We start from the raw sequence: 10,411 nt of genomic DNA on the forward strand, positions 1-10,411 counted from the left end.
AGGCTGGCAAGACAAAAGCCCGGTGCCCCTCCCAGGCAAGGGAGCTAAAACTGGAGGTGGCATTTAGCCCCAGGAACCAGGGCTAACATCTGACTCTTCTGCCCAGGAAGTGAACATCGGAGGCCGAGAAGACTGTGGCCGAAATGGGGCAGGCATTCGGAAACTCAGCAGAAGAGAAACGAGCAAGCGGGCCCTTCTGCCTGCAAACCCCAACCGGCTCAGGACGGAGCCTTCTCTGCCTCTGCAGAAAGTCTGTTCGGGAAGAAGCAGAAAAGGAAGGGAGTGCCATGGAAAAGGGCAGGGCCAGCTGGCAGGAGCAACAGCCCATCCTGCAGCCCTGTGTTGCAGTTCCCAGCTGGGTCGGGTCGAAGAGAGGATGCTTTGAGAAATCGTAGGCCAAGCTGTTGCCTCAGATCTCGGCAGGTTTAGCAAGGTTCCAGAGGAAGTGATTTTCAGTAAGTCTGGGATCACGCAGTTTTTCTCACGTCCAAAAGAAATCTTCAAGAGATTGCAAAGATTCATCAAGTGAGCCTGAAATGCAAAATTTCAAAACCTCCAGAGCACTCAAGTGTTGTCATCCTCTGACAGTGCACATGCTGAAAAACAGCAGCATAATTTCCTGCCAGTTTGTAAGTTAAAAACAGGCTTAACTTGGCCACCACATGATGCAAAATCTTCCTTTTCACTGAAAATGCCAAATGATTCCCCCCCCCATTCCTAAAGGAGTGTCACAGCCCTGCCATGCCTAAAAAGACAAAGGGACACACACACACAAACACACGCACACACACAGACACACACCAGCATCCACACTTATACCCACCCTGACACCTCCAGGCTCGATTGTCACCCCCAGAACAGCCAAACCCCACCATCTAAATTTAAATCTCCAGCTCTCCAGCACCCCAAGCAAATAAAAAAAACCTGCTTTCACAGCCCAAAATAGCACTGGGAGAGAAATCCCCCCCCAAAAAAACACCCAGGCCTTTGCAGAGGCCCCAGCTAAGCAGGAGGTCCCCAAACCTGAATGTTTTCATTCTGGGCTAGAAGCTCGTCTGCTGCTATTTTTGCAGACGTTTGGCTGGGATCCGAAGGCTGCTCTTAAGCACGAAAAGCTGAGTGCAAATTGGAGAGGTAAGTGTTTCTTCTCGTCTCCCCAAACCACAGCCTGGAAGGGAGGGTTTAAATTTGGCCATTCTGAGCCCATCTGAAGAAACCTGTCTGCTATTTCTGCACAGTTCCAAAATAAAGAGCTATATCCAGTACAGTGGCGTAGCGTGGGTTGTCAGCACCCGGGGCAATTTGCGCCCCCTAACCCGGTGACGTCATGGCACCGCCGAAAAGACGCGCCCCGCAGCAGCGTAGACTTTCCAAGAAGAGTCGCGCGCATGCGGGATGCTTCCGGGTCCCTCTCGAGGGCGGCTGGGCGGGGCTCCAACCTGCAAGAGCCGCTGCATTCAAGCTCGCACGTGAGCCCCGCTAAATAAAGCCACGCATGCGCACGAAGCTAGGCCAGCCGGCCGGCGGGTCCGTCTTCGCTCGGCCAAGCCTGCTGGGGCGCTTGCGGTTGGCCTGAGCCTGGGCGGAGAGTTGGGCGCTTCTATTTATTTTATTCAGTTTATGTGGCCGCTCATCTCACCTGCCGGACTCGTTTCGCTTTGCAAGAAAGAGCAGCTCGAGAGCGGAGCCAAGCCGACTCTGTGCAGCCCTTGGGGCTCCCTGAGCAGCTCAGTGCGAGCGCGCCCCCCCAGATGTTGCGCCCGGTGCGGCCCGCCCCCCCTGCACCCCCCACGCTACGCCACTGATCCAGTAGCCTCTGTGTTTGGCTATCCTGCCCTCTATTCAGTGGCAACGCAAGTGGGTCCGGCCCTTCCTTGCCAGGGCAGTCAGTGGGGAAGGGGGCCAACCCCCTCCTTATCTCCAGGTGGTCTCGAAATAGGAAGGGGTAGGTATTCTTGGATGAGCTGCAGGCTTGTGGTTGTTGTCAAAGAGAGCTCAGCAATGGAAGCAGTGGTCCATACAGGAAGTTGAGCTGAGCCCCCCCAAACGGAACCAAGATTCAGAGTGAAACTGAATATTTGCAAAGGTGCTTTTGAAAACATTTCTCTGTGATATTTCTGATAAGAAAGGAAACTGTGTGCACCAGAAAAGTGTAAATCGCTGTGAACGATCTCAGGCTCCATCAGTGGGGAAGAGAAAAAGCTGCTTTGTCCAAAGTTCTGCAGATGTCCTTGAATGTGGAGAGGAGACTTCTCAAAAGCCACCTGAGATGGCGGTACCACCACTGGCTTCTTCCACAGGTGCCATAAACACCACAAAGACTGCCTCAGGGCAAGGCTTGGCATCCTCTGCTCCAGCGTTGATGCCGGAGGGCCCTTCAGAGGAGGAAACGTGTCCATGATGTCATTGCAGAGACCCAAGAAGGTCTGAAGGGAGCTTCGTCTCCAAGGAGGAAGTGGGGGAGACAGGCGGCCCTTGGGAAGGGGGGCGGGAGACATCAGGAGAAGGGCCTTTGTGGCTTCCTCCTTTGGCCAGGGAGACCCAAAGCTCAGGGGCCTTCAGATGCTCCTCGGCTCACTTTGCAACCAGCTCTGAGGACGGCAAAGGAGGAAATTAGAGATATTGTAGTTCAGGAGGGAACATTTCTCCAGGGCAGTTATTTCAAAACCATTTAGGTATATTTAGCTTTGTCTTCGGTAGCTTTTAGCCTCCTATTGATTCACTGGAGGTGTATTTGGAAGGCTTCATCAGGTGCACCACTTCCACTTCGGTCTCCTTGCCAAGGGCTTTTCCTCCTTTGGAAGGCAAAGTTACTCTGAAAAGCAGAATATGAACGCCAGATCATCATCATCTCCTCCTCCTCGTCTCACAGTTCAACCTTGAGCTGCAAATATTCTCTCCTGGTTGAGGATCTCCCTTTTCAAACGCTTTGACCGGAACAGCAAGCAGTCCTAGATTTGGGGATTATTATATTGTGGGATCCAATCTGGGTCAGTCCCTGGGATCAGAGATATAGTCTTCTGAGCTTTCGGACTTGAGGTCTGTGTGAGCATTAAGTCTCTGGGAGAAAAACCCGCCATGTTCCTCGGCTCACATCTGTTCAAAAGGGAAGGGAGTCCACAAGTTGAAGGCATAAAGCCCAAACATCTGGCACTGAATTCAGTTTCCTCTCCCTGAATTTTTATTCTCTCCTTCTTCCTCTAACAAACAACAGTGCTGATGTCCGCTTGAATTTTAGGCGGAGGGGATTTAAGCCCCCCTCCCATCCTAAGTGGCCTGTTATCTGAGGGGAGGGGGCTCTGCAAGGTGGCGGAGGGGGGGCCGGCTCTCCTCCTCCTCTGCTGCTGGGAGGCAGCAAGCAAGGGCTGCCCTGAAGCCAGAAAGGAACCACAGGAATGCAGCTGTCTCTGAAGGGGAGCTGGGGAGGGACGCCTGGCAGCTGAAAATGATACCTCTGGTCTGCCGTGCATGGAAGATGGAGGGAAGGGATCCTTTTGTCCTGCTGGAAAGGAAGCAGAGCGCAGGGCGCTGGGCTGCAGGCCAAGGCAGAGGAGACGGGAGGGGGGCACCTCAATGGATGAAACTGCAGTGACTTTCCTCCCTGGCTGAAGGGGGCAAAGGATTTGGCTTCGGGGTTTAAGCAGGTTCCTTGGTTAGGAAAAAAGGTTGATCTTCCAAGCGGGGGAATCTGCTGCCTTGGCTGTCAAGAGTTGAAGAAGGTCAGAAAGACCTTTAGCTGGTTCAGACGAAGTGAAGCCCTCCTGCCTGGGGGAGAGGGAGAGAGCTGGGGTGTTGGCCTCATAGACAGGGGTCTCCAAGCTCGGCCACATTACAGCTTGTGGAGTTCAAGTCTCAGAATTCCTCAGCCAGCCATGCCAGCCAGCCAGCCAGCCAGCCTTGCTGGCTGAGGAATTCTGAGAGTTGAACTCCACAAGGCGCAACATGGCCTAGGATGGAGAGCCCTGTTGGAAGAGGTGGAGTGGGAGGCTGCACACTTCAGGAGGTTACCCGGAAGAGATTCAAGAAGTGCGGTCCACCATTCCAGAGTGTGGGACACAGAGCAATGGACTGAAATTATCCTTTCCAGCTTTCCAAGGCTCTAAAAAGATGGTTTTGCTAACCGGCTTCGATGCCCTATGGTAGAGTGGAGCCTGTTAGATCATTGTGTAACATTGTAGAATCCTGTAACAAGGACAAAACCCCCAACCACAATGCCTCTTTCTTCAAGCTTGGTGGCTTCCAGATGAGTTGGGGCACCAACCATGAGGCAGTGGAACTTCAGCTCATGGGAGCTGTAGTCCACATCGGAACAATTTTAGGTTGAGGAGAAACTATTTCCATCCAAGTCCATCCATCAGTTGACCTGGAAAAAGAATTCGGGGCCAAGAGGGTCAGAGCAAGGCCTTCGCCTTCATGCACATATTGTCTGTTTTCTGGCTTTTTCTTTGGAACTGAATTCAAAATGTTAAAAAAAAGCATCCTTTCATGTAACGTGAGGGCTACCAGGATGAATTTTCCAGGAGGACAAGGAAAAAAAAAAAAAAAAGAGAGAGAGAGAGAGAGAGAGAGAGAGAGAGAGAGAGATGCTAAAATGAAATCCCAGACAAAGACTCTTTAATAAAGAAGGCCCCACAAGAGGCTATTTTCTTTCTTAGCTTTAGTCCCTTTGCTTTTCTGATGGAATTAATTTACAAAGTAAAAAAAAAAATCCAAAGTATTGAGTGTGTGATTGTAAAATTTCAGTTTATTTGATACTCCAATGATTAAAGATTAAAGAAGCTGAATGAAATGGAAATTAAAGGAATGTGGTATGGAAGGGGAATGGAATTTAAGTTAAAAATTATTCAAGATGGCTCAGTTTATTTCAGAGCAGACAAAAGCAAAGGATTTTTGTTTTTATTGCCCCTGGTACACAATTTGTGGGAGTGGGAGTGGATATGTGCACGTGTGTGTGTCAGCAGTGAAACCGAACGGGAGTTAAACAAGCAAAAGACTTTTAATTGTAAATTATTCTCTCCCAAATAAAACTCAGATTAGAGTCTGGGTTTTCTGAAATTCCCAGCTGAAATGATCAGCACGTTTGTTATCTGTCTGAATTCATATGAAGTGCTTAACCAGGAGGGTTGTCAACCTGGTGGCCACCTGCATTACACAACAGGTTGGTCTCACTTAGCTGCTCCTTTAAGGGGGGAAGTGAAGGAGAAGAGGCTGGTCAGGTTAGCAACCTGTTTCATCCCGCTGCCCAACATCTCCAGGAAGGGGGGGGGAGAGAGGACCCCCTGCTGTCTCCCACTATCTACTCATTCATTCATTCATTGTTTTATTTGTTTGTTTGTTTATACTTTATTGAGTTGATATTATCTACAGAAGTGTGGAAATGCCACTCTCCTAGCAAGGCATGTTTACGGTGCTCTCTCTCTTTTGCTAAACCCCTGATTTTGAAAAAGAAAAAAAATGACTGCAAAAGCTCTTAAGAGCTGGAAACAAAGAAGTAGATCTAAAATATGGAAGTAAAATATGGAACTAAAAAAATTGTGAGCTTCCCAATTCACAGCTTTTTCCCAATATGTGTTAAAAATAAGACTTGCTCTGCCAGAGTTTCAGTGGCATGACGTGAGTATTAACTCCATCTGGTACAGACAGAGGAACTCGGCTCTCATCCTGATGAAATTTCACCTAAGCTCTTGCTGAAAATACATCTCGGCTCCCCTGGAGTACGGGGCCACCAGCACCTGTCTCCACACCAACAAAGTGGACTTCTCAGCACCGAGGTCAAGGAAAGTCTTGGCATACATTTCTGTGAAAAAGTCCCCACTCAGGTTTTACAGGATCTCCATCTCTGGAGGTCGAGTCCCCTCTAATAGCCTGGGGAGAAAAAACAGAACAACGCCCAACCTCAAACTGCTCCCTCTTTTGCTCACCGTTGGCATGACTTTCCACTGCACTTATCAAATGCTTTTTGTGTGTCACTAACACGAGGAAGTTCAGCGCTTCCCTCTGCAGCCTCTTTTACTTCCCTCTCTGCTTTAATGCTTCCCTTTCATTGAAGCAACTTGGCCCATCTCCCTGGCTTGCCTTAAGAAAGACCCAATTTGGGGCATTTTGCAAATCTAAAACAGGGAGAAGCAATTCCAAGATCAAGTTCCTAGGTCAGAGGCAAGGCAGTCCAAGTCACATTTTCTGTTTTTATGAAAGCAAAATTTATGAAAAACCAACACAAACCTGAAGGTTAGATTCGATGGCAAGACATGATAACTGGCTAACTGTTCAAGCCTCTTTTTCTACTAGTTTTATTCTCTTAGTTCACCGGTCATACAGATAGGCTAAGTGGGGGCGTTTACACACAGACCAGGAATGTGGGTTCAGCTTAGCTGTTGAGTAGGAAGGGGCAGAGATGGAGCGTCCCTCTTCAATCCCCAGAAGTCCAGTGTGTTAATGCTGATTAGGTCTTTGGAGGTGACTATGGCCGCATCAAGAAGCAGAGACACCCAGCATCAGTGAGGGCCCCTCTTCTCAGTTGTAATATTTGAGTATTGCAAGGCGATTCGCAGGCCTTCCTCCCGCTGTTTTGCAACTTGGGCAATGGGGAGAAAGTCCTCTGGTTGGGCTCAGGTACTGATTTACACAAAAGTGCAAATAATAGACGAATCCATAGTAATAAAAATTGTGGACAAGAAAAGTTCCTAACAAGCATGTATACATTAAAGAAAGAGGGGGAAAGAGAAAACTAAAAATTAATACCTACAGGTAATTCATTCTAGAATGGATTTTCCATTATTCACAATCAGCCATTTCCTATCTTGTTGCTTTCAGACATGTTGTACCAAAAACTCTCAAAATTTTGGGAACCAACCAGATCCTCTGTTTTCAAGAGGATTATAACATTCAGCCAAAGTTGAAACCAAACTTCCGAATCAGCTTTACTGCTTAAGATCTCTTGACTTGTCTGAGTTCAGCCTGAATTTGATGTTCTTCATCCACCCAACATAATTTCTGATCCTAAGATGGGCACTCCCTCTCTCCAGCTCCTAACACGGGTCATCCAATGGAATCCACTGATCTGAAGAGGTACCAAAATGGACCTAGAGAATTCAGATCATCCAGAAAACCTGGAGTTGGGAGCAAGTGAACAGTGAGGCACGTGGCCGAAGGACAGACATGAAGCCCTATTGATGGGCCAGGATGATTTGCTTTTGCTTGTTCCTCATGGGTGGAACTGTTAGGGTGGCAGTGAAAGCCTCAGGAGGGCCTTCTCTCTCCTTGAGTCGTGGGACCCAAGGGAGTTGGGCATGGAAAGAGATGGCCCTTGATCTCAGAAGCTCACAAAGGTTATCCTCATGACCATCCTTCTTCCTCTGGCGATCATCATTGGCTGGTGGTAATCGTGGTTCCTTGATAAGAGACCAGACCCAGCTCCTACCCGGATTTTTCTCTGACTTGTCACAAAACCCTCGAGGCAGAAATGTGCGCCTTTAACTTTGCATATCACTAGCTTTATTCACATCTTCTCTCTCAAGCTGTTAACCCAGCAGTTGGGCAACGTTCTTTGGGGGGGGGGGAGCACCCAAACCACATCCTCCCATTTTGTCCCTTTTCATCACCTTTTAAGTACATTTCTTGAGGCCCCAGGAAGTGGGAAGGGCTGTGACACAAAACAGCAAATCAGACGTGGAAGGTGATTTGATACTGTATTATCAGTAGGCAGAAGTCATTCTTAATTCAAAGAAGGGGGTCAAAGATCACCATATCAACCCCATTGTGTAGGGAGCAAACCTCAAGGTTTTCCCCTGCCGTGAAAAGGCCTAAAAAGCGATTAGCTGATGATGGCCATTGTTTACTGGACTCGTGATGGGGGGGAGGGGGGGGCTAGGCTACAACTGGGAATTTGAGCCTTCTTCTACGATGTGCCAGTGCTGTATTGGAGGGTGTGTGTGTTCTAGATAAAGTCATAAAGTTCCTCAAAAAGGAATTCTAAAAGAATTCCAGTTTAAAGGAAACAAACTTGAAATTATGTGCCTCCAGAAAAAACACAACCTATACTTTAATTTCATTTCTGTTTAAACTTAGAACACTTTCCATCCCTTCCGTGTTTAAGAAAGACAATGCACAAATATTATTTCCAACTGACTATTATTAGTGTAAGACTTAACTGTTCCACACATCATCAAGAGAAAATATGTACAGGTTGCCTTAAAGCCCAAATACAAAACCGTTTATCGGTTCATAATCTCTTTTTAATAATTGATCTTAGTATTTGTCTTTGTTGAAATTCTCTTCTCCTATCCCCATTTCTAGCAGGGCTATGTGGTAAGTTGTTTTTGTAGCATTGCTATTTTTTCCTTACTAAAGGCACTTTAAAAAATTGTTTAAAAGCACTTCTAAGATGGCAGTTGGCCTTCCAAACCCTTCCCCATCTGCTCCTGGCCTCCAGTCCCGCTTCACCCCAGCCTTGCTCTCCAATGGAAGACTTGGAGGGTGAAGTCCTGGGCCAATATTTTTCCTGGCCACGTTGTGCCTGCTGCTGCTTTGGACTTTTCTCGCTCAGCTGGGTCCCCAGAGGGCCCCCCGTTTCCCCTCCAGGAGCCTGGATTTTCTGTTCCCCCAACAGCTGCTGAGCAAGTGGCTCTCGGCCCGGACAGCTGCAGAGGGACTCATGTGGTGTTTGAAGAGAGGAAACCCCAAGACTTGTTTCCAGGAACAAAAGATGTTTGATCGCATGTAATCTGTTTTTGGTTTGGAATGCTGGGAATTCTGCTGACTGGTGAACATGGACCGCCTGGCTGTGCACCAGGGTGCCAGTAGGGTCTGGTCAAAAAAAGTCAAGATGGCAGTCAAAGTGGTGAGATCAAAGCTCTCCCTGGTTTTTTTGGTGTATCAGACTATTGTAGCTACTACCTTGATATGTGTGTTTTGTTTTGTTTTTAAATTATGATGTCCTGTGCATGCCAGAAGGCAGAGCTCCAACTTTCTTGGGTGGAGTCAGCCCCTGCAGCTTCGGGACTAGCTGAATATGTGCATCCGCCAATCGTGGCTTATTGAATGATTGCCTTTGAGCCACCCGTGCTTTATGGGATGTATAGATCAGAAATGAAAAAAAAATGGAGAAGCCCCAAAGGATAAACGGAACAACAGTGTCTTTAGGAAAAACAGCGGTTCGGGTGGCGACCCCTTCAAATACAGCAAGCCCGCCAAACTTCAGAGAAGGCAAATGGACGAGCAGCTGGAGGTCTTTAAGGGGCACCTGGGAATCTCCAGGTCTGCTCGATCTGCGACTCAGTGAAGCTCCGAGTGACCAGGCACACAAGGGACCCACAGAATTTCCTGAATCCAGATCAGGCTGCTTGTGATCCCATCCGAAGATCTTTGAGAGAGACTTTGTCGTGGTTTTAGCCTGGGCTGTCTGTTTGATTGAACCTTTTTAGCTGTTTTTATGTTCCCTCTACTTTTCTACCCCACGCATTGTCCACTGGTGTCAGGGGCCAATACATTTAAATAAATAAAGGAGATATTTGCTTTGGTTTGTTCTTTTGAGAGCAGAGTCAACCGCTCTCAATGTTTGCATGCGCAGAAAGTTTATTTAAAGTCAGCGAGGCTTGTAGGTAGACGGGAAGTCCCACATGAGCAGAAAATAACACTTGCCCTGAGGCTGGGTTTACCAAAGGGAAGCTTGAAAGGATAACAAGTCCTCCAGTCCTGCTTTCTGCAGAGCCCACTTCAGTCCGATCTTCCTGTAGAAAAGCAGCTGGCAATCCTGCCCAAGCGGGCCGGGATTGTTTGCTCCACAGCTCTACACATCCTGGGCGGAGACCAAGTGCTGACAGCCGAGGAGCCCCGTGACAGGCCTGCCATGCTCTGGCACCCCTGGAGAAGTGGAGGGAGACATTTCTCAGCGTGCAAATCCAGGGCTCTTCACTTGGCTATAGCACCCCAAAACCTGACATTCAAATATTTTGCAACATTTCTAGCTTTAAATAAAGTTGTCTTACTTGGTGGTATCTACCTAGCATGCTCCTTGCTGACCTTTTTAAAAGATTCTTTAAAATTCCATTTACAAGCAACTCAAGATGGTAAATGTATCCAATCCTCCTGCTGTTTTCTCCACAACAACAACCCTTTGAGGTGGGTTGAGCTGAGAGAGGGGGACTGGCCCAGCTGGTTTTTCATGCCTAAGGCTAGAACTCACGTCTCCCAGTTTCTAAGCCGGTGCTTTCACCACTAGACCAAACGGGTGCTCCAACCTGGACCTCCAACCATTATTCCTAGCATAATTTATTTTTTAAAGGTCTTTGAACACTTGACTTGACCAAAGTACCGCAGCTCGGCTTGGTAATCTTAGGTTCCAGCGGTTCTGGCTTGGGCAGGTCTAAAACTTGCTTCTTATGTTACAGATAGAGCAGTAGATGCTGTATGT

This window comes from Vipera berus, assembly GCF_964194415.1.
Source record: "Vipera berus genome assembly, chromosome: 11".
In the NCBI taxonomy this organism is placed as follows: Eukaryota; Metazoa; Chordata; class Lepidosauria; order Squamata; family Viperidae; genus Vipera; species Vipera berus.